The following is a 19,532-nucleotide window of genomic DNA, read 5'->3' on the forward strand; positions in this document are numbered from 1 at the left end:
TAATAGAAACAAAAGTGGCTACTGGACGCCGTGGCAACTGGCATCGACAGTGATCTACAACAATGACAACCCGTCAAAGCAACAGTCACGTGGCATCCACCAAAAAAAAAGGAAATCCACCGCAAATAAAAGAAAGTCCGAAAGTAAACATGTCTCCGCTAACGGCCGACGGATGGTACATGGAGAATAAAACAAACGTCGACGCATAGCAATAGGAAAGAGTCCCACATTCAGACACACACCAACTGTGAGAAAATGATCACCGCGACTCGGCCCCCTCAGTCGCCGCGAGAAAGGAACAAATAACAAGAAAGAAAGAAAGGAGGAACAGAAAGTAAAGCAAACATAAAAGAACTTTTGACGGACAAAGCGCCATTCACATAAATGTAGGTCATGTGTACGGTTTCGTTAATGTACGGTCCATTAGAAACACAACTTTACCAAGCCATAAAATCATTACCCAAGAAAGGAAGACCGGTGGTAAGCAAGGGTTCGTCATAAACGCCAACAGGAATATTGGCAGTAGTATCAGATAGGAAAAAGAAAAATGTCATGATTGGGTATAGAGTCGTATCAGGAAAGTGACAATTTAGTGAATGCATGGGCCAAGGCGACATGCAAAAAATTGGCAAAAATCGAGGAATAAGCCTGTCGACCAAGGGTCAAATGATGTTCCGCCCACAGGTAAGACAGAAAGTCGACGGCATCAGTCAATTTCAGGGCGAAAATACAATAAACCGTGTGTCCCAAAATCCAAAGAGTAGCATTCCGTTTGGTGGCCGGATACGCTACACACTGAGGCACGATGGCGTCCAAAGCTGTCACCTGCCGCCTGTCCACTCTGTTGATTAAACGCACCATGTCACACGCAATGTCCCAAACAACACGGAATTTCCGACACTCGAATCGGTGTTCGATAGTGTCCTCCTCAGGACACGAATCACAGACACCCGAAGGAATCAGACCGATAGAGTGCAGCTTAGCATTAGTCGGAATTGTGCGGTTGACCACTTTATACCATGTTCCGTGAACGTCAGCAGGAATAACGGCGGTGGCGAGGTTCCGCCACACCATCCGCCAGTCGTGCTGAGGTAGCCGATACTCCCATGTATTCCTGCTCGGCGATCCCCGAAGAGCGCGAATAATGTCACCGACATTGCACGCACGGACATCGCCGAGCACCAGATAGCTGTTATACACATAATACCGGCGTACGAAGTTCAAAGTGGACGGAATATGACTGATCGAGACCGGAGCAATCACCGATGGCGGGCGGTACGCACGGAACAAGGCAGCCGTCGGACTGCACGGCCCCTTGTCAAGCACCACGGTAGTCCGCTTTACGAAGAGCGCCGCACACTTGTTGCGAAAGTCAACGAAACCCAGCCCCCCCTCCGCCAGACTCAAGGTACAGGTTGCCAGGGAGACCTTAAAAATGTCACCCTTCCATAGCAACCAATAGACCGCCTGTTGAAGGGCCCGTTCCAGTTGTTTCGGCACAGGTAGGACTTGTGCCAGATACCACGCTTTGGCCAAAATCTGCGTGTTAATAAGGGCCACCCGTTGACGGAGCGCCAAATTCCGAGAGGCATACAGTTTCGCAACGGCCCTAACCTTATACAGCGTGGACCGCCAATTCAGAGCTTCCATACGCTGCAGATTGTCGGTCAGAATGACACCGAGCACTGTCTGTCGTTGCTTGACACAAAACCAGTCGCCGCGAGCAGTACGCAGGCGAGGTGTAAGAGGGAGCAAAACAGTCTTCCGAGGATTCACGATAGCCCCCGTCGCCCTCTCAAATCGCTGTAAAACACCATGCAGCCTGTTAATGTCCTCTGGCTGATCAAGGAACACGCCGAGGTCGTCTGCATACGCTCTACAGATCAGCTGATCGCCACCAATGCGAATGCCCCGACATTCCTGGGCGATACAGCGGAGGAGCGGATCCAAAGCCAAAGCGAAGAGCGACATAGACAAGGGGCAGCCCTGGCGAACTGAGCGGCTAATAGGTATAACACGACTGGGAATTCCGTTTATTACAACCCGTGACGTGGCATTCCTTAAAATATTATACACCATCGTCGTCAGTTTAGGACCAAATCCGAAACCGACCAAGACCTGCCGCAGATAGGTGTGACTAATCCGATCGAAAGCGTTTTTGAAGTCGACCAGCATTATCGCAGCCGTCCGGAGCCTGTGACTTTTTACATATCCGATACAATCCCGGTACGCCAGAACAGCATCGAATATGTTACGGTCCCTGACAGCGCAAGTCTGATGGTCACTCACCACCTTTGGCATAACGTCCGTCAACCTGTGCGTGATACACCGCGCTATAATTTTATAGTCGGCGTTCAGCAAGGTTATAGGACGGACATTGTCGAGATTTGGGGTGGCGGTCGATTTCGGAACGAGGGCAATGCGCCCTTCTGAAAATTCCGCAGGAATAGCAACGCCGTTATGGACCTCATTCATAATGGCAATTAAAACATCACTTAAAAGACTGAAAAATTTTAAATAAAATTCCGCGGGAATCCCGTCCAGTCCAGGGGACCGGCCCCGAGGACTCCGTTTCACAGCTGTATCTAAGTCATCAAGGGTAAAAGGTTCATTTAAACTGGCCCTATCTTGTCGTGTTAACACACGTGGGACCCTCTGCAAAAAATCGCGCAGCGCCCCGGCGTCGACGTCAACCTGTCGAAAGAGCGTCTCAAAGTGCGCGTGAACTTCTCGCTCAATGGCCGCACCATCGGATGTGGACGTGCCATCTCGCTGGACCCATTTACGGATGGCCAACCGCTCGCGCCGCCGGCGCTCCCTGCTCAGGTGGTAGAGAGAGAGCGGCTCCCCTTCCACGTCACCCACCGGTTGGCTCCGCGCGATAGTCCCAACACCCTTCCGACGTAGATCATCGAGGAGCTTGGCTTTGAATTGATTAAAAACCGGAAGCAACTCAGGTGACGTCGCGACTCGCTGAGCGATATCCTTTAAACAATCCTGGTAAAAACGTGCCGTCGACCGACGCCAATGCGCCGCATCGCGGCTAAAATCAATTAAAAAACGCCGAATAGCCGGCTTGGCGACCGCCACCCACCACCCGATAGTACTGCCGCCATCTCCCTTACCACGCAAGAGCTGGCGCCACAACGCAGTAAATTGAGACGTTAGACTGGCATCGTCCAAAAGGCTACAGTTAAATTTCCAAATATTGCTGCGCCGAGGAGGGCGCGCACGCGGCAGAAAGAGTTGACACATGTAACCGCAATGGTCTGAAAAAATAACCGGCAACACGTCCGCCTTCCGGACGTGGGCGGCGAGCGGCGAAGACACATAGATCCTGTCCAAGCGACTGTGACCGGTGGCGTAAAAGTGGGTGAAATGCGTCTTGTCCGGATGCAGCACACGCCACGTGTCGCGGAGCCGAAAACTGTCAACCAACGTACGTAATTCCTGGCACCAGTTAGGACGCGGCTCCTGATCTCGACCATCAATCACAGCATTAAAATCACCACCGATCACTAAGTCAGTATGATTACGATGGAGAAGTGGACAGAGATCCTGACCATAAAATTTATTCCGCGCTGGCTTGTCACCGGCATGAGCATACACATTGACAAAGGCAAGACCATTGACGGTACATGCTATAGCGCGGCCATTTGGCAATATTTCAATATTGCTAACATCGAATTCAGGACGGATTAAGATAGCAGTACCAGTCTGTTCGTCGGACATTATATTATCAACGACAGTAAAATCAGAAGCGTCAAGTAAAAACAACAGAGCCTGACGCGTAACTTCCTGTAAAAATGCCACATGACAGTGGGAGTCATGTAAAAAAGTGAGCAAAGCCGACAACTTGTGCGGGTTACTCAACTTGTTGACATTGATAGTTAAAATATTCCACGAACAACGCTCAGGCTCCATACACAATTAAAATACACAAGCACAAAACGCTCCTCATTTAAAAACAAACAGCAAACATGGACGGAATTTCAGCCACCAAAAAGGATAAAATTTTCTCTAAAAAGACTGAATTGATTCCCGTCAACTGGAAGAGGGAACAACAGAGAATAACAGTGATAGTTAAAATATTCCACGAACAGCGCTCAGGCGCCATACACAATTAAAAGACACAAGCACAAAAAACTCCTCATAAAAAACAGACAGCAGACATTGACGGAATTTCAGCCACCAAAAAGGATAAAAAGTTCTCGAAAAAGACGGGTGTAATTCCCGTCAACTGGATTAAGGGACAACAAAGAAATCACTAAGTCTCCGCACCACCTTCCACATCCGCCGCCCAGTCAGTGGGGGGGACGGAAGTGGGGGTGGACGCGGTCCCAGAATCTGTGCCACCGGAGGCTGCCGACAAAGGATCAACGACGGGCATCTCCACGTCGGAAGAAGAGGTCGGCACACGCTCAAGGGCAGAAGGACAAACCCGACGCTGGTGGGTGTCTTCAGCCTTCCGTTTCGTCGGCAATGGCGGCGTCGCCACAGCCGAAGCTGTGTCGGTCGGCACAACGGAACCGTCACCAGTGGGCTGCTGACTTAAAACGGTGCGTAAATGTCGAACAGCGACATCACGCTTCTGATCGGCAACGCTGAGATCGTCGGGCAGCGAAGGGCGAGAAGCGGCAGGCTGTTGTGGTTGTGATTGCTGTGTCTGACGCCCGCAGCCGGAAGCCGGAGACGGCCGCCGCTCGCGGTCTGCACGTGGGTCCCGACGCGCGACACGCTGTTGTGAGTCCTGCCGACCAACCCGCGACTGCCGGGAAGCGGCGGGCGAACGGTCAACTGGAGACGGACTGCGGTCCTGTCGTGTAGACCCCCTGTCAGAGGAGGGCGACCGACCAACACTACGAGCACGTTGCCTGCTAGAACTGCGAGACGGAAGTTCATCACGCCGCGGTTTCGGAGCCACAAAAATTTCCCGCGATTCCACAACAGCAGTGTGAACAGGAGCACCGGCAGCTATGTCAACTGAGGCAGGCAACGTATCAAAAGATTCCGATACCGTAACAGGCTGCGAAACAGGTTCCGACACTACATCAGTCGCCGACGCGGGCATGGGGTCGGACACAGACGCAAGTGAAACACGTGGTAAAGACAAACTTTCGTCAGCCTGCACGGTAGCCGTAGCAGGCGCGGAAACAGCAGACACAGAAGCAAGGTCACAATCGGGAGTGGACACATCCATGGCAACCGCGGCGTCAGCTAGGTTAGCATCGGCCACGCGGCGCGCGGGTGCGGGGGGGGCTGTACCTAAGACCGTAGCAGCGACAGAGGCAAAGCTGTCCCCGCGAAAACCGTCATCGATCGGTAATTGAGCAGGCCGTTTACGTTTAGGACAGTCCTGCCGGTAATGACCAACGCCACTACAAAATGAACAAGTTTGAGGCTGTCCACTATAAGTCACAAACGCACGGTGGCCGTTAACCAGAATAAAGGACGGAATGTGTTGTCTGACAACCATTTTCACACTCCGCACACCGTTTTCGACTTGAAACAAATATGCGGAGGACCACTTTTCCTTAATCACTGACAAAACGGTACCGTACGGACGCAAATAACGTGAAATAGTATCATTCCGTATTTCAAAAGGCAAGTTAAAGATACGAATTTGCCTAACGCCAAAGCCGGCGTGCGACACAGTCACATTACTAATTTTACCGTCAAGATGTCGAAATTTACGCACGCCGTCATTGACAGACACAACAGTATCACACATATCAGGAGATCTCAATTTCAAAAACACCGAATTAAGGAACGTATCAAACTGTATGCCAAGAACGTCATCATGCCTTAACATCAAGTCCTCTAATAGCCAACGGTGAATTTCGAATGCCGATGGTTTATCAACGGATCGATCAAACTCACATTGTACGTTATTCTGTCTTTCCTCACTATCATCGTATATCATTTCCATTACTTACAGTCAGGTATAAACACAAGCCACGAGGCAGAGGAAGCAGACGACACGCGAGGCGCCGCCGGCCAAGTCGCACGCGGAAGTACTGCTCGCTCGGCACCGAGGTGTTGCCAGGCGGGCAGCCAGCCAAGTACTAGCCGGGCCCGATGATGCTTAACTTCGGTGATCGGACGAGAACCGGTGTATTCATCATGGTATGGCCGTTGGCGCTCATCTAATGTAGGAGCACGGCAGAATTCGCGTTCGGCTTTTCTCCCAACACACAAAATGTTAGTTTTCGGCCGCATTTGACGAAAGCGCTTCCTTCCGCAACCGCCAGTTCCTCGAGGACGGCGCGGGGAGGCACGCCCGGCGTCCCAGCAGAGTGACGGCCGAATTGGCGGGCGCACCGCCGCGTGTGTTAGACGCACTGCTGCTCGTTGCACCCCCTGTCATTCGCTGGGCGCGTGCAGCCTTCGACACTAGCGGAGGACGCATCTTGTCCCTGGTGTTCAGCGGAGGGCCTGTGCGGGGTGTGGCAGTGTCGTGCTGGAGGGCCCACTGATAGCGATGTGGGCTACCTCGCCTCGCCACGCCTCGCCTCGCCTCGCCTCACACCAGGTGTCTGCGTAGTTTGCAGTGCATTCGCACCATTCCTATCCCTGTCCCTGTCCCCGTCCCGACTTGTCCCGACTTTGCTCGACTGCCGCTCGCTGCCGCTCGGGTCGTGGTCCATATGACAGCGCAAGCACGACAAACGTCTGCGGGACGAGACGAGACGAGACGAGACGAGACGACTAAGGAATAAATTCGTGGTTACAAATCAAATTTGGAACTCAACACACCTACACAACAATAGGCGGTGACGTATTTCAGAAATCACCTGCCGATTCGTACTGTTTTGTCGTTTTCAAAGTCTTCTTGGCAAACTTGGTTAGCACATTCTCCCTCAAACTGAGTTAATTACTGCATTTTCGTTCCATTACAGTAGTTTAAAAGGCTTAAGGAAGCATCTTTGTCACAACAGAAAGGTGGTTTGAAAATTGGGCTGGCGACATAACAAAAAAAAAACAGTAAGGGAGCCAACAGCACCCGGGTTTCCCAGGCGGTCACCCATCCAAGTACTAGCCGGGCCCGATGATGCTTAACTTCGGTGATCGGACGAGAACCGGTGTATTCATCATGGTATGGCCGTTGGCGCTCATCTAATGTAGGAGCACGGCAGAATTCGCGTTCGGCTTTTCTCCCAACACACAAAATGTTAGTTTTCGGCCGCATTTGACGAAAGCGCTTCCTTCCGCAACCGCCAGTTCCTCGAGGACGGCGCGGGGAGGCGCGCCCGGCGTCCCAGCAGAGTGACGGCCGAATTGGCGGGCGCACCGCCGCGTGTGTGAGACGCACTGCTGCTCGTTGCACCCCCTGTCATTCGCTGGGCGCGTGCAGCCTTCGACACTAGCGGAGGACGCATCTTGTCCCTGGTGTTCAGCAGAGGGCCTGTGCGGGGTGTGGCAGTGTCGTGCTGGAGGGCCCACTGGTAGCGATGTGGGCTTCCTCGCCTCGCCTCGCCTCGCCTCGCCTCGCCTCACACCAGGTGTCTGCGTAAGTTTGCAGTGCATTCGCACCATTCCTATCCCTGTCCCTGTCCCCGTCCCGACTTGTCCCGACTTTGCTCGACTGCCGCTCGCTGCCGCTCGGGTCGTGGTCCATATGACAGCGCAAGCACGACAAACGTCTGCGGGACGAGACGAGACGAGCGAGACGAGACGACTAAGGAATAAATTCGTGGTTACAAATCAAATTTGGAACTCTACACTCCTACACAACAATAGGCGGTGACGTATTTCAGAAATCACCTGCCGATTCGTACTGTTTTGTCGTTTTCAAAGTCTTCTTGGCAAACTTGGTTAGCACATTCTCCCTCAAACTAATTACTGCATTTTCGTACCATTTCAGTAGTTTAAAAGGCTTAAAGAAGCATCTTTGTCACAACAGAAAGGTAGTTTGAAAATTGGGCTGGCGACATAACAAAAAAAAAAAACAGGAAGGGAGCCAGCAGCACCCGGGTTTCCCAGGCGGTCACCCATCCAAGTACTAGCCGGGCCCGATGATGCTTAACTTCGGTGATCGGACGAGAACCGGTGTATTCATCATGGTATGGCCGTTGACGCTCATCTAATGTAGGAGCACGGCAGAATTCGCGTTCGGCTTTTCTCCCAACACACAAAATGTTAGTTTTCGGCCGCATTTGACGAAAGCGCTTCCTTCCGCAACCGCCAGTTCCTCGAGGACGGCGCGGGGAGGCACGCCCGGCGTCCCAGCAGAGTGACGGCCGAATTGGCGGGCGCACCGCCGCGTGTGTTAGACGCACTGCTGCTCGTTGCACCCCCTGTCATTCGCTGGGCGCGTGCAGCCTTCGACACTAGCGGAGGACGCATCTTGTCCCTGGTGTTCAGCGGAGGGCCTGTGCGGGGTGTGGCAGTGTCGTGCTGGAGGGCCCACTGGTAGCGATGTGGGCTACCTCGCCTCGCCACGCCTCGCCTCGCCTCGCCTCACACCAGGTGTCTGCGTAGTTTGCAGTGCATTCGCACCATTCCTATCCCTGTCCCTGTCCCCGTCCCGACTTGTCCCGACTTTGCTCGACTGCCGCTCGCTGCCGCTCGGGTCTTGGTCCATATGACAGCGCAAGCACGACAAACGTCTGCGGGACGAGACGAGACGAGACGAGACGAGACGACTAAGGAATAAATTCGTGGTTACAAATCAAATTTGGAACTCTACACTCCTACACAACAATAGGCGGTGACGTATTTCAGAAATAACCTTCCGATTCGTACTGTTTTGTCGTTTTCAAAGTCTTCTTGGCAAACTTGGTTAGCACATTCTCCCTCAAACTGAGTTAATTACTGCATTTTCGTACCATTACAGTAGTTTAAAAGGCTTAAGGAAGCATCTTTGTCACAACAGAAAGGTGGTTTGAAAATTGGGCTGGCGACATAACAAAAAAAAAAAACAGGAAGGGAGCCAACAGCACCCGGGTTTCCCAGGTGGTCACCCATCCAAGTACTAGCCGGGCCCGATGATTCTTAACTTCGGTGATCGGACGAGAACCGGTGTATTCATCATGGTATGGCCGTTGGCGCTCATCTAATGTAGGAGCACGGCAGAATTCGCGTTCGGCTTTTCTCCCAACACACAAAATGTTAGTTTTCGGCCGCATTTGACGAAAGCGCTTCCTTCCGCAACCGCCAGTTCCTCGAGGACGGCGCGGGGAGGCGCGCCCGGCGTCCCAGCAGAGTGACGGCCGAATTGGCGGGCGCACCGCCGCGTGTGTGAGACGCACTGCTGCTCGTTGCACCCCCTGTCATTCGCTGGGCGCGTGCAGCCTTCGACACTAGCGGAGGACGCATCTTGTCCCTGGTGTTCAGCGGAGGGCCTGTGCGGGGTGTGGCAGTGTCGTGCTGGAGGGCCCACTGGTAGCGATGTGGGCTTCCTCGCCTCGCCTCGCCTCGCCTCACACCAGGTGTCTGCGTAGTTTGCAGTGCATTCGCACCATTCCTATCCCTGTCCCTGTCCCCGTCCCGACTTGTGCCGACTTTGCTCGACTGCCGCTCGCTGCCGCTCGGGTCGTGGTCCATATGACAGCGCAAGCACGACAAACGTCTGCGGGACGAGACGAGACGAGATGAGACGAGACGAGACGACTAAGGAATAAATTCGTGGTTACAAATCAAATTTGGAACTCTACACTCCTACACGACAATAGGCGGTGACGTATTTCAGAAATCACCTGCCGATTCGTACTGTTTTGTCGTTTTCAAAGTCTTCTTGGCAAACTTGGTTAGCACATTCTCCCTCAAACTGAGTTAATTACTACATTTTCGTTCCATTACAGTAGTTTAAAAGGCATAAGGAAGCATCTTTGTCACAACAGAAAGGTAGTTTGAAAATTGGGCTGGCGACATAACAAAAAAAAAAACAGTAAGGGAGCCAACAGCACCCGGGTTTCCCAGGCGGTCACCCATCCAAGTACTAGCCGGGCCCGATGATGCTTAACTTCGGTGATCGGACGAGAACCGGTGTATTCATCATGGTATGGCCGTTGGCGCTCATCTAATGTAGGAGCACGGCAGAATTCGCGTTCGGCTTTTCTCCCAACACACAAAATGTTAGTTTTCGGCCGCATTTGACGAAAGCGCTTCCTTCCGCAACCGCCAGTTCCTCGAGGACGGCGCGGGGAGGCACGCCCGGCGTCCCAGCAGAGTGACGGCCGAATTGGCGGGCGCACCGCCGCGTGTGTTAGACGCACTGCTGCTCGTTGCACCCCCTGTCATTCGCTGGGCGCGTGCAGCCTTCGACACTAGCGGAGGACGCATCTTGTCCCTGGTGTTCAGCGGAGGGCCTGTGCGGGGTGTGGCAGTGTCGTGCTGGAGGGCCCACTGATAGCGATGTGGGCTACCTCGCCTCGCCACGCCTCGCCTCGCCTCGCCTCACACCAGGTGTCTGCGTAGTTTGCAGTGCATTCGCACCATTCCTATCCCTGTCCCTGTCCCCGTCCCGACTTGTCCCGACTTTGCTCGACTGCCGCTCGCTGCCGCTCGGGTCGTGGTCCATATGACAGCGCAAGCACGACAAACGTCTGCGGGACGAGACGAGACGAGACGAGACGAGACGACTAAGGAATAAATTCGTGGTTACAAATCAAATTTGGAACTCAACACACCTACACAACAATAGGCGGTGACGTATTTCAGAAATCACCTGCCGATTCGTACTGTTTTGTCGTTTTCAAAGTCTTCTTGGCAAACTTGGTTAGCACATTCTCCCTCAAACTGAGTTAATTACTGCATTTTCGTTCCATTACAGTAGTTTAAAAGGCTTAAGGACGCATCTTTGTCACAACAGAAAGGTGGTTTGAAAATTGGGCTGGCGACATAACAAAAAAAAAACAGTAAGGGAGCCAACAGCACCCGGGTTTCCCAGGCGGTCACCCATCCAAGTACTAGCCGGGCCCGATGATGCTTAACTTCGGTGATCGGACGAGAACCGGTGTATTCATCATGGTATGGCCGTTGGCGCTCATCTAATGTAGGAGCACGGCAGAATTCGCGTTCGGCTTTTCTCCCAACACACAAAATGTTAGTTTTCGGCCGCATTTGACGAAAGCGCTTCCTTCCGCAACCGCCAGTTCCTCGAGGACGGCGCGGGGAGGCGCGCCCGGCGTCCCAGCAGAGTGACGGCCGAATTGGCGGGCGCACCGCCGCGTGTGTGAGACGCACTGCTGCTCGTTGCACCCCCTGTCATTCGCTGGGCGCGTGCAGCCTTCGACACTAGCGGAGGACGCATCTTGTCCCTGGTGTTCAGCAGAGGGCCTGTGCGGGGTGTGGCAGTGTCGTGCTGGAGGGCCCACTGGTAGCGATGTGGGCTTCCTCGCCTCGCCTCGCCTCGCCTCGCCTCGCCTCACACCAGGTGTCTGCGTAAGTTTGCAGTGCATTCGCACCATTCCTATCCCTGTCCCTGTCCCCGTCCCGACTTGTCCCGACTTTGCTCGACTGCCGCTCGCTGCCGCTCGGGTCGTGGTCCATATGACAGCGCAAGCACGACAAACGTCTGCGGGACGAGACGAGACGAGCGAGACGAGACGACTAAGGAATAAATTCGTGGTTACAAATCAAATTTGGAACTCTACACTCCTACACAACAATAGGCGGTGACGTATTTCAGAAATCACCTGCCGATTCGTACTGTTTTGTCGTTTTCAAAGTCTTCTTGGCAAACTTGGTTAGCACATTCTCCCTCAAACTAATTACTGCATTTTCGTACCATTTCAGTAGTTTAAAAGGCTTAAAGAAGCATCTTTGTCACAACAGAAAGGTAGTTTGAAAATTGGGCTGGCGACATAACAAAAAAAAAAAACAGGAAGGGAGCCAGCAGCACCCGGGTTTCCCAGGCGGTCACCCATCCAAGTACTAGCCGGGCCCGATGATGCTTAACTTCGGTGATCGGACGAGAACCGGTGTATTCATCATGGTATGGCCGTTGACGCTCATCTAATGTAGGAGCACGGCAGAATTCGCGTTCGGCTTTTCTCCCAACACACAAAATGTTAGTTTTCGGCCGCATTTGACGAAAGCGCTTCCTTCCGCAACCGCCAGTTCCTCGAGGACGGCGCGGGGAGGCACGCCCGGCGTCCCAGCAGAGTGACGGCCGAATTGGCGGGCGCACCGCCGCGTGTGTTAGACGCACTGCTGCTCGTTGCACCCCCTGTCATTCGCTGGGCGCGTGCAGCCTTCGACACTAGCGGAGGACGCATCTTGTCCCTGGTGTTCAGCGGAGGGCCTGTGCGGGGTGTGGCAGTGTCGTGCTGGAGGGCCCACTGGTAGCGATGTGGGCTACCTCGCCTCGCCACGCCTCGCCTCGCCTCGCCTCACACCAGGTGTCTGCGTAGTTTGCAGTGCATTCGCACCATTCCTATCCCTGTCCCTGTCCCCGTCCCGACTTGTCCCGACTTTGCTCGACTGCCGCTCGCTGCCGCTCGGGTCTTGGTCCATATGACAGCGCAAGCACGACAAACGTCTGCGGGACGAGACGAGACGAGACGAGACGAGACGACTAAGGAATAAATTCGTGGTTACAAATCAAATTTGGAACTCTACACTCCTACACAACAATAGGCGGTGACGTATTTCAGAAATAACCTTCCGATTCGTACTGTTTTGTCGTTTTCAAAGTCTTCTTGGCAAACTTGGTTAGCACATTCTCCCTCAAACTGAGTTAATTACTGCATTTTCGTACCATTACAGTAGTTTAAAAGGCTTAAGGAAGCATCTTTGTCACAACAGAAAGGTGGTTTGAAAATTGGGCTGGCGACATAACAAAAAAAAAAACAGGAAGGGAGCCAACAGCACCCGGGTTTCCCAGGTGGTCACCCATCCAAGTACTAGCCGGGCCCGATGATTCTTAACTTCGGTGATCGGACGAGAACCGGTGTATTCATCATGGTATGGCCGTTGGCGCTCATCTAATGTAGGAGCACGGCAGAATTCGCGTTCGGCTTTTCTCCCAACACACAAAATGTTAGTTTTCGGCCGCATTTGACGAAAGCGCTTCCTTCCGCAACCGCCAGTTCCTCGAGGACGGCGCGGGGAGGCGCGCCCGGCGTCCCAGCAGAGTGACGGCCGAATTGGCGGGCGCACCGCCGCGTGTGTGAGACGCACTGCTGCTCGTTGCACCCCCTGTCATTCGCTGGGCGCGTGCAGCCTTCGACACTAGCGGAGGACGCATCTTGTCCCTGGTGTTCAGCGGAGGTCCTGTGCGGGGTGTGGCAGTGTCGTGCTGGAGGGCCCACTGGTAGCGATGTGGGCTTCCTCGCCTCGCCTCGCCTCGCCTCACACCAGGTGTCTGCGTAGTTTGCAGTGCATTCGCACCATTCCTATCCCTGTCCCTGTCCCCGTCCCGACTTGTGCCGACTTTGCTCGACTGCCGCTCGCTGCCGCTCGGGTCGTGGTCCATATGACAGCGCAAGAACGACAAACGTCTGCGGGACGAGACGAGACGAGATAAGACGAGACGAGACGACTAAGGAATAAATTCGTGGTTACAAATCAAATTTGGAACTCTACACTCCTACACGACAATAGGCGGTGACGTATTTCAGAAATCACCTGCCGATTCGTACTGTTTTGTCGTTTTCAAAGTCTTCTTGGCAAACTTGGTTAGCACATTCTCCCTCAAACTGAGTTAATTACTGCATTTTCGTTCCATTACAGTAGTTTAAAAGGCATAAGGAAGCATCTTTGTCACAACAGAAAGGTAGTTTGAAAATTGGGCTGGCGACATAACAAAAAAAAAACAGTAAGGGAGCCAACAGCACCCGGGTTTCCCAGGCGGTCACCCATCCAAGTACTAGCCGGACCCGATGATGCTTAACTTCGGTGATCGGACGAGAACCGGTGTATTCATCATGGTATGGCCGTTGGCGCTCATCTAATGTAGGAGCACGGCAGAATTCGCGTTCGGCTTTTCTCCCAACACACAAAATGTTAGTTTTCGGCCGCATTTGACGAAAGCGCTTCCTTCCGCAACCGCCAGTTCCTCGAGGACGGCGCGGGGAGGCGCGCCCGGCGTCCCAGCAGAGTGACGGCCGAATTGGCGGGCGCACCGCCGCGTGTGTGAGACGCACTGCTGCTCGTTGCACCCCCTGTCATTCGCTGGGCGCGTGCAGCCTTCGACACTAGCGGAGGACGCATCTTGTCCCTGGTGTTCAGCAGAGGGCCTGTGCGGGGTGTGGCAGTGTCGTGCTGGAGGGCCCACTGGTAGCGATGTGGGCTTCCTCGCCTCGCCTCGCCTCGCCTCGCCTCGCCTCACACCAGGTGTCTGCGTAAGTTTGCAGTGCATTCGCACCATTCCTATCCCTGTCCCTGTCCCCGTCCCGACTTGTCCCGACTTTGCTCGACTGCCGCTCGCTGCCGCTCGGGTCGTGGTCCATATGACAGCGCAAGCACGACAAACGTCTGCGGGACGAGACGAGACGAGCGAGACGAGACGACTAAGGAATAAATTCGTGGTTACAAATCAAATTTGGAACTCTACACTCCTACACAACAATAGGCGGTGACGTATTTCAGAAATAACCTTCCGATTCGTACTGTTTTGTCGTTTTCAAAGTCTTCTTGGCAAACTTGGTTAGCACATTCTCCCTCAAACTGAGTTAATTACTGCATTTTCGTACCATTACAGTAGTTTAAAAGGCTTAAGGAAGCATCTTTGTCACAACAGAAAGGTGGTTTGAAAATTGGGCTGGCGACATAACAAAAAAAAAAACAGGAAGGGAGCCAACAGCACCCGGGTTTCCCAGGTGGTCACCCATCCAAGTACTAGCCGGGCCCGATGATTCTTAACTTCGGTGATCGGACGAGAACCGGTGTATTCATCATGGTATGGCCGTTGGCGCTCATCTAATGTAGGAGCACGGCAGAATTCGCGTTCGGCTTTTCTCCCAACACACAAAATGTTAGTTTTCGGCCGCATTTGACGAAAGCGCTTCCTTCCGCAACCGCCAGTTCCTCGAGGACGGCGCGGGGAGGCGCGCCCGGCGTCCCAGCAGAGTGACGGCCGAATTGGCGGGCGCACCGCCGCGTGTGTGAGACGCACTGCTGCTCGTTGCACCCCCTGTCATTCGCTGGGCGCGTGCAGCCTTCGACACTAGCGGAGGACGCATCTTGTCCCTGGTGTTCAGCGGAGGTCCTGTGCGGGGTGTGGCAGTGTCGTGCTGGAGGGCCCACTGGTAGCGATGTGGGCTTCCTCGCCTCGCCTCGCCTCGCCTCACACCAGGTGTCTGCGTAGTTTGCAGTGCATTCGCACCATTCCTATCCCTGTCCCTGTCCCCGTCCCGACTTGTGCCGACTTTGCTCGACTGCCGCTCGCTGCCGCTCGGGTCGTGGTCCATATGACAGCGCAAGAACGACAAACGTCTGCGGGACGAGACGAGACGAGATAAGACGAGACGAGACGACTAAGGAATAAATTCGTGGTTACAAATCAAATTTGGAACTCTACACTCCTACACGACAATAGGCGGTGACGTATTTCAGAAATCACCTGCCGATTCGTACTGTTTTGTCGTTTTCAAAGTCTTCTTGGCAAACTTGGTTAGCACATTCTCCCTCAAACTGAGTTAATTACTGCATTTTCGTTCCATTACAGTAGTTTAAAAGGCATAAGGAAGCATCTTTGTCACAACAGAAAGGTAGTTTGAAAATTGGGCTGGCGACATAACAAAAAAAAAACAGTAAGGGAGCCAACAGCACCCGGGTTTCCCAGGCGGTCACCCATCCAAGTACTAGCCGGACCCGATGATGCTTAACTTCGGTGATCGGACGAGAACCGGTGTATTCATCATGGTATGGCCGTTGGCGCTCATCTAATGTAGGAGCACGGCAGAATTCGCGTTCGGCTTTTCTCCCAACACACAAAATGTTAGTTTTCGGCCGCATTTGACGAAAGCGCTTCCTTCCGCAACCGCCAGTTCCTCGAGGACGGCGCGGGGAGGCGCGCCCGGCGTCCCAGCAGAGTGACGGCCGAATTGGCGGGCGCACCGCCGCGTGTGTGAGACGCACTGCTGCTCGTTGCACCCCCTGTCATTCGCTGGGCGCGTGCAGCCTTCGACACTAGCGGAGGACGCATCTTGTCCCTGGTGTTCAGCAGAGGGCCTGTGCGGGGTGTGGCAGTGTCGTGCTGGAGGGCCCACTGGTAGCGATGTGGGCTTCCTCGCCTCGCCTCGCCTCGCCTCGCCTCGCCTCACACCAGGTGTCTGCGTAAGTTTGCAGTGCATTCGCACCATTCCTATCCCTGTCCCTGTCCCCGTCCCGACTTGTCCCGACTTTGCTCGACTGCCGCTCGCTGCCGCTCGGGTCGTGGTCCATATGACAGCGCAAGCACGACAAACGTCTGCGGGACGAGACGAGACGAGCGAGACGAGACGACTAAGGAATAAATTCGTGGTTACAAATCAAATTTGGAACTCTACACTCCTACACAACAATAGGCGGTGACGTATTTCAGAAATCACCTGCCGATTCGTACTGTTTTGTCGTTTTCAAAGTCTTCTTGGCAAACTTGGTTAGCACATTCTCCCTCAAACTAATTACTGCATTTTCGTACCATTTCAGTAGTTTAAAAGGCTTAAAGAAGCATCTTTGTCACAACAGAAAGGTAGTTTGAAAATTGGGCTGGCGACATAACAAAAAAAAAAAAACAGGAAGGGAGCCAGCAGCACCCGGGTTTCCCAGGCGGTCACCCATCCAAGTACTAGCCGGGCCCGATGATGCTTAACTTCGGTGATCGGACGAGAACCGGTGTATTCATCATGGTATGGCCGTTGACGCTCATCTAATGTAGGAGCACGGCAGAATTCGCGTTCGGCTTTTCTCCCAACACACAAAATGTTAGTTTTCGGCCGCATTTGACGAAAGCGCTTCCTTCCGCAACCGCCAGTTCCTCGAGGACGGCGCGGGGAGGCACGCCCGGCGTCCCAGCAGAGTGACGGCCGAATTGGCGGGCGCACCGCCGCGTGTGTTAGACGCACTGCTGCTCGTTGCACCCCCTGTCATTCGCTGGGCGCGTGCAGCCTTCGACACTAGCGGAGGACGCATCTTGTCCCTGGTGTTCAGCGGAGGGCCTGTGCGGGGTGTGGCAGTGTCGTGCTGGAGGGCCCACTGGTAGCGATGTGGGCTACCTCGCCTCGCCACGCCTCGCCTCGCCTCGCCTCACACCAGGTGTCTGCGTAGTTTGCAGTGCATTCGCACCATTCCTATCCCTGTCCCTGTCCCCGTCCCGACTTGTCCCGACTTTGCTCGACTGCCGCTCGCTGCCGCTCGGGTCTTGGTCCATATGACAGCGCAAGCACGACAAACGTCTGCGGGACGAGACGAGACGAGACGAGACGAGACGACTAAGGAATAAATTCGTGGTTACAAATCAAATTTGGAACTCTACACTCCTACACAACAATAGGCGGTGACGTATTTCAGAAATAACCTTCCGATTCGTACTATTTGGCGTTTTCAAAGTCTTCTTGGCAAACTTGGTTAGCACATTCTCCCTCAAACTGAGTTAATTACTGCATTTTCGTACCATTACAGTAGTTTAAAAGGCTTAAGGAAGCATCTTTGTCACAACAGAAAGGTGGTTTGAAAATTGGGCTGGCGACATAACAAAAAAAAAAAACAGGAAGGGAGCCAACAGCACCCGGGTTTCCCAGGTGGTCACCCATCCAAGTACTAGCCGGGCCCGATGATTCTTAACTTCGGTGATCGGACGAGAACCGGTGTATTCATCATGGTATGGCCGTTGGCGCTCATCTAATGTAGGAGCACGGCAGAATTCGCGTTCGGCTTTTCTCCCAACACACAAAATGTTAGTTTTCGGCCGCATTTGACGAAAGCGCTTCCTTCCGCAACCGCCAGTTCCTCGAGGACGGCGCGGGGAGGCGCGCCCGGCGTCCCAGCAGAGTGACGGCCGAATTGGCGGGCGCACCGCCGCGTGTGTGAGACGCACTGCTGCTCGTTGCACCCCCTGTCATTCGCTGGGCGCGTGCAGCCTTCGACACTAGCGGAGGACGCATCTTGTCCCTGGTGTTCAGCGGAGGTCCTGTGCGGGGTGTGGCAGTGTCGTGCTGGAGGGCCCACTGGTAGCGATGTGGGCTTCCTCGCCTCGCCTCGCCTCGCCTCACACCAGGTGTCTGCGTAGTTTGCAGTGCATTCGCACCATTCCTATCCCTGTCCCTGTCCCCGTCCCGACTTGTGCCGACTTTGCTCGACTGCCGCTCGCTGCCGCTCGGGTCGTGGTCCATATGACAGCGCAAGAACGACAAACGTCTGCGGGACGAGACGAGACGAGATAAGACGAGACGAGACGACTAAGGAATAAATTCGTGGTTACAAATCAAATTTGGAACTCTACACTCCTACACGACAATAGGCGGTGACGTATTTCAGAAATCACCTGCCGATTCGTACTGTTTTGTCGTTTTCAAAGTCTTCTTGGCAAACTTGGTTAGCACATTCTCCCTCAAACTGAGTTAATTACTGCATTTTCGTTCCATTACAGTAGTTTAAAAGGCATAAGGAAGCATCTTTGTCACAACAGAAAGGTAGTTTGAAAATTGGGCTGGCGACATAACAAAAAAAAAACAGTAAGGGAGCCAACAGCACCCGGGTTTCCCAGGCGGTCACCCATCCAAGTACTAGCCGGACCCGATGATGCTTAACTTCGGTGATCGGACGAGAACCGGTGTATTCATCATGGTATGGCCGTTGGCGCTCATCTAATGTAGGAGCACGGCAGAATTCGCGTTCGGCTTTTCTCCCAACACACAAAATGTTAGTTTTCGGCCGCATTTGACGAAAGCGCTTCCTTCCGCAACCGCCAGTTCCTCGAGGACGGCGCGGGGAGGCACGCCCGGCGTCCCAGCAGAGTGACGGCCGAATTGGCGGGAGCACCGCCGCGTGTGTTAGACGCACTGCTGCTCGTTGCACCCCCTGTCATTCGCTGGGCGCGTGCAGCCTTCGACACTAGCGGAGGACGCATCTTGTCCCTGGTGTTCAGCGGAGGGCCTGTGCGGGGTGTGGCAGTGTCGTGCTGGAGGGCCCACTGGTAGCGATGTGGGCTACCTCGCCTCGCCACGCCTCGCCTCGCCTCGCCTCACACCAGGTGTCTGCGTAGTTTGCAGTGCATTCGCACCATTCCTATCCCTGTCCCTGTCCCCGTCCCGACTTGTCCCGACTTTGCTCGACTGCCGCTCGCTGCCGCTCGGGTCGTGGTCCATATGACAGCGCAAGCACGACAAACGTCTGCGGGACGAGACGAGACGAGCGAGACGAGACGACTAAGGAATAAATTCGTGGTTACAAATCAAATTTGGAACTCTACACTCCTACACAACAATAGGCGGTGACGTATTTCAGAAATCACCTGCCGATTCGTACTGTTTTGTCGTTTTCAAAGTCTTCTTGGCAAACTTGGTTAGCACATTCTCCCTCAAACTAATTACTGCATTTTCGTACCATTTCAGTAGTTTAAAAGGCTTAAAGAAGCATCTTTGTCACAACAGAAAGGTAGTTTG

The 19,532-nt window shown here is 53.8% G+C and overlaps 13 non-coding genes and 1 pseudogene across 13 annotated transcripts; all 14 read right to left on the reverse strand.

Annotated features, from left to right (window-relative positions):
* Positions 1-6,022: 6,022 nt before the first annotated feature.
* On the reverse strand, positions 6,023-6,140 carry LOC126156158 (5S ribosomal RNA; annotated as a pseudogene).
* An 851-nt stretch (positions 6,141-6,991) lies between these two features.
* On the reverse strand, positions 6,992-7,110 carry LOC126155915 (5S ribosomal RNA). The gene has a single exon (XR_007533339.1). It is a non-coding gene; the product is annotated as a 5S ribosomal RNA (ribosomal RNA).
* An 848-nt stretch (positions 7,111-7,958) lies between these two features.
* On the reverse strand, positions 7,959-8,077 carry LOC126156000 (5S ribosomal RNA). The gene has a single exon (XR_007533418.1). It is a non-coding gene; the product is annotated as a 5S ribosomal RNA (ribosomal RNA).
* An 853-nt stretch (positions 8,078-8,930) lies between these two features.
* Positions 8,931-9,049, reverse strand: LOC126155971 (5S ribosomal RNA). The gene has a single exon (XR_007533391.1). It is a non-coding gene; the product is annotated as a 5S ribosomal RNA (ribosomal RNA).
* An 847-nt stretch (positions 9,050-9,896) lies between these two features.
* LOC126155926 (5S ribosomal RNA) lies at positions 9,897-10,015 on the reverse strand. The gene has a single exon (XR_007533350.1). It is a non-coding gene; the product is annotated as a 5S ribosomal RNA (ribosomal RNA).
* An 851-nt stretch (positions 10,016-10,866) lies between these two features.
* LOC126155938 (5S ribosomal RNA) lies at positions 10,867-10,985 on the reverse strand. Its single transcript, XR_007533361.1, has one exon. It is a non-coding gene; the product is annotated as a 5S ribosomal RNA (ribosomal RNA).
* An 848-nt stretch (positions 10,986-11,833) lies between these two features.
* LOC126156001 (5S ribosomal RNA) lies at positions 11,834-11,952 on the reverse strand. The gene has a single exon (XR_007533419.1). It is a non-coding gene; the product is annotated as a 5S ribosomal RNA (ribosomal RNA).
* Positions 11,953-12,804: 852 nt separating this feature from the next.
* Positions 12,805-12,923, reverse strand: LOC126155972 (5S ribosomal RNA). Its single transcript, XR_007533392.1, has one exon. It is a non-coding gene; the product is annotated as a 5S ribosomal RNA (ribosomal RNA).
* An 846-nt stretch (positions 12,924-13,769) lies between these two features.
* Positions 13,770-13,888, reverse strand: LOC126155920 (5S ribosomal RNA). The gene has a single exon (XR_007533344.1). It is a non-coding gene; the product is annotated as a 5S ribosomal RNA (ribosomal RNA).
* Positions 13,889-14,740: 852 nt separating this feature from the next.
* Positions 14,741-14,859, reverse strand: LOC126155973 (5S ribosomal RNA). Its single transcript, XR_007533393.1, has one exon. It is a non-coding gene; the product is annotated as a 5S ribosomal RNA (ribosomal RNA).
* Positions 14,860-15,705: 846 nt separating this feature from the next.
* On the reverse strand, positions 15,706-15,824 carry LOC126155921 (5S ribosomal RNA). Its single transcript, XR_007533345.1, has one exon. It is a non-coding gene; the product is annotated as a 5S ribosomal RNA (ribosomal RNA).
* Positions 15,825-16,673: 849 nt separating this feature from the next.
* On the reverse strand, positions 16,674-16,792 carry LOC126156002 (5S ribosomal RNA). Its single transcript, XR_007533420.1, has one exon. It is a non-coding gene; the product is annotated as a 5S ribosomal RNA (ribosomal RNA).
* Positions 16,793-17,644: 852 nt separating this feature from the next.
* LOC126155975 (5S ribosomal RNA) lies at positions 17,645-17,763 on the reverse strand. The gene has a single exon (XR_007533395.1). It is a non-coding gene; the product is annotated as a 5S ribosomal RNA (ribosomal RNA).
* An 846-nt stretch (positions 17,764-18,609) lies between these two features.
* On the reverse strand, positions 18,610-18,728 carry LOC126155922 (5S ribosomal RNA). The gene has a single exon (XR_007533346.1). It is a non-coding gene; the product is annotated as a 5S ribosomal RNA (ribosomal RNA).
* Positions 18,729-19,532: the final 804 nt, after the last annotated feature.

This window comes from Schistocerca cancellata, unplaced genomic scaffold, assembly GCF_023864275.1.
Source record: "Schistocerca cancellata isolate TAMUIC-IGC-003103 unplaced genomic scaffold, iqSchCanc2.1 HiC_scaffold_1102, whole genome shotgun sequence".
NCBI lineage: Eukaryota > Metazoa > Arthropoda > Insecta > Orthoptera > Acrididae > Schistocerca > Schistocerca cancellata.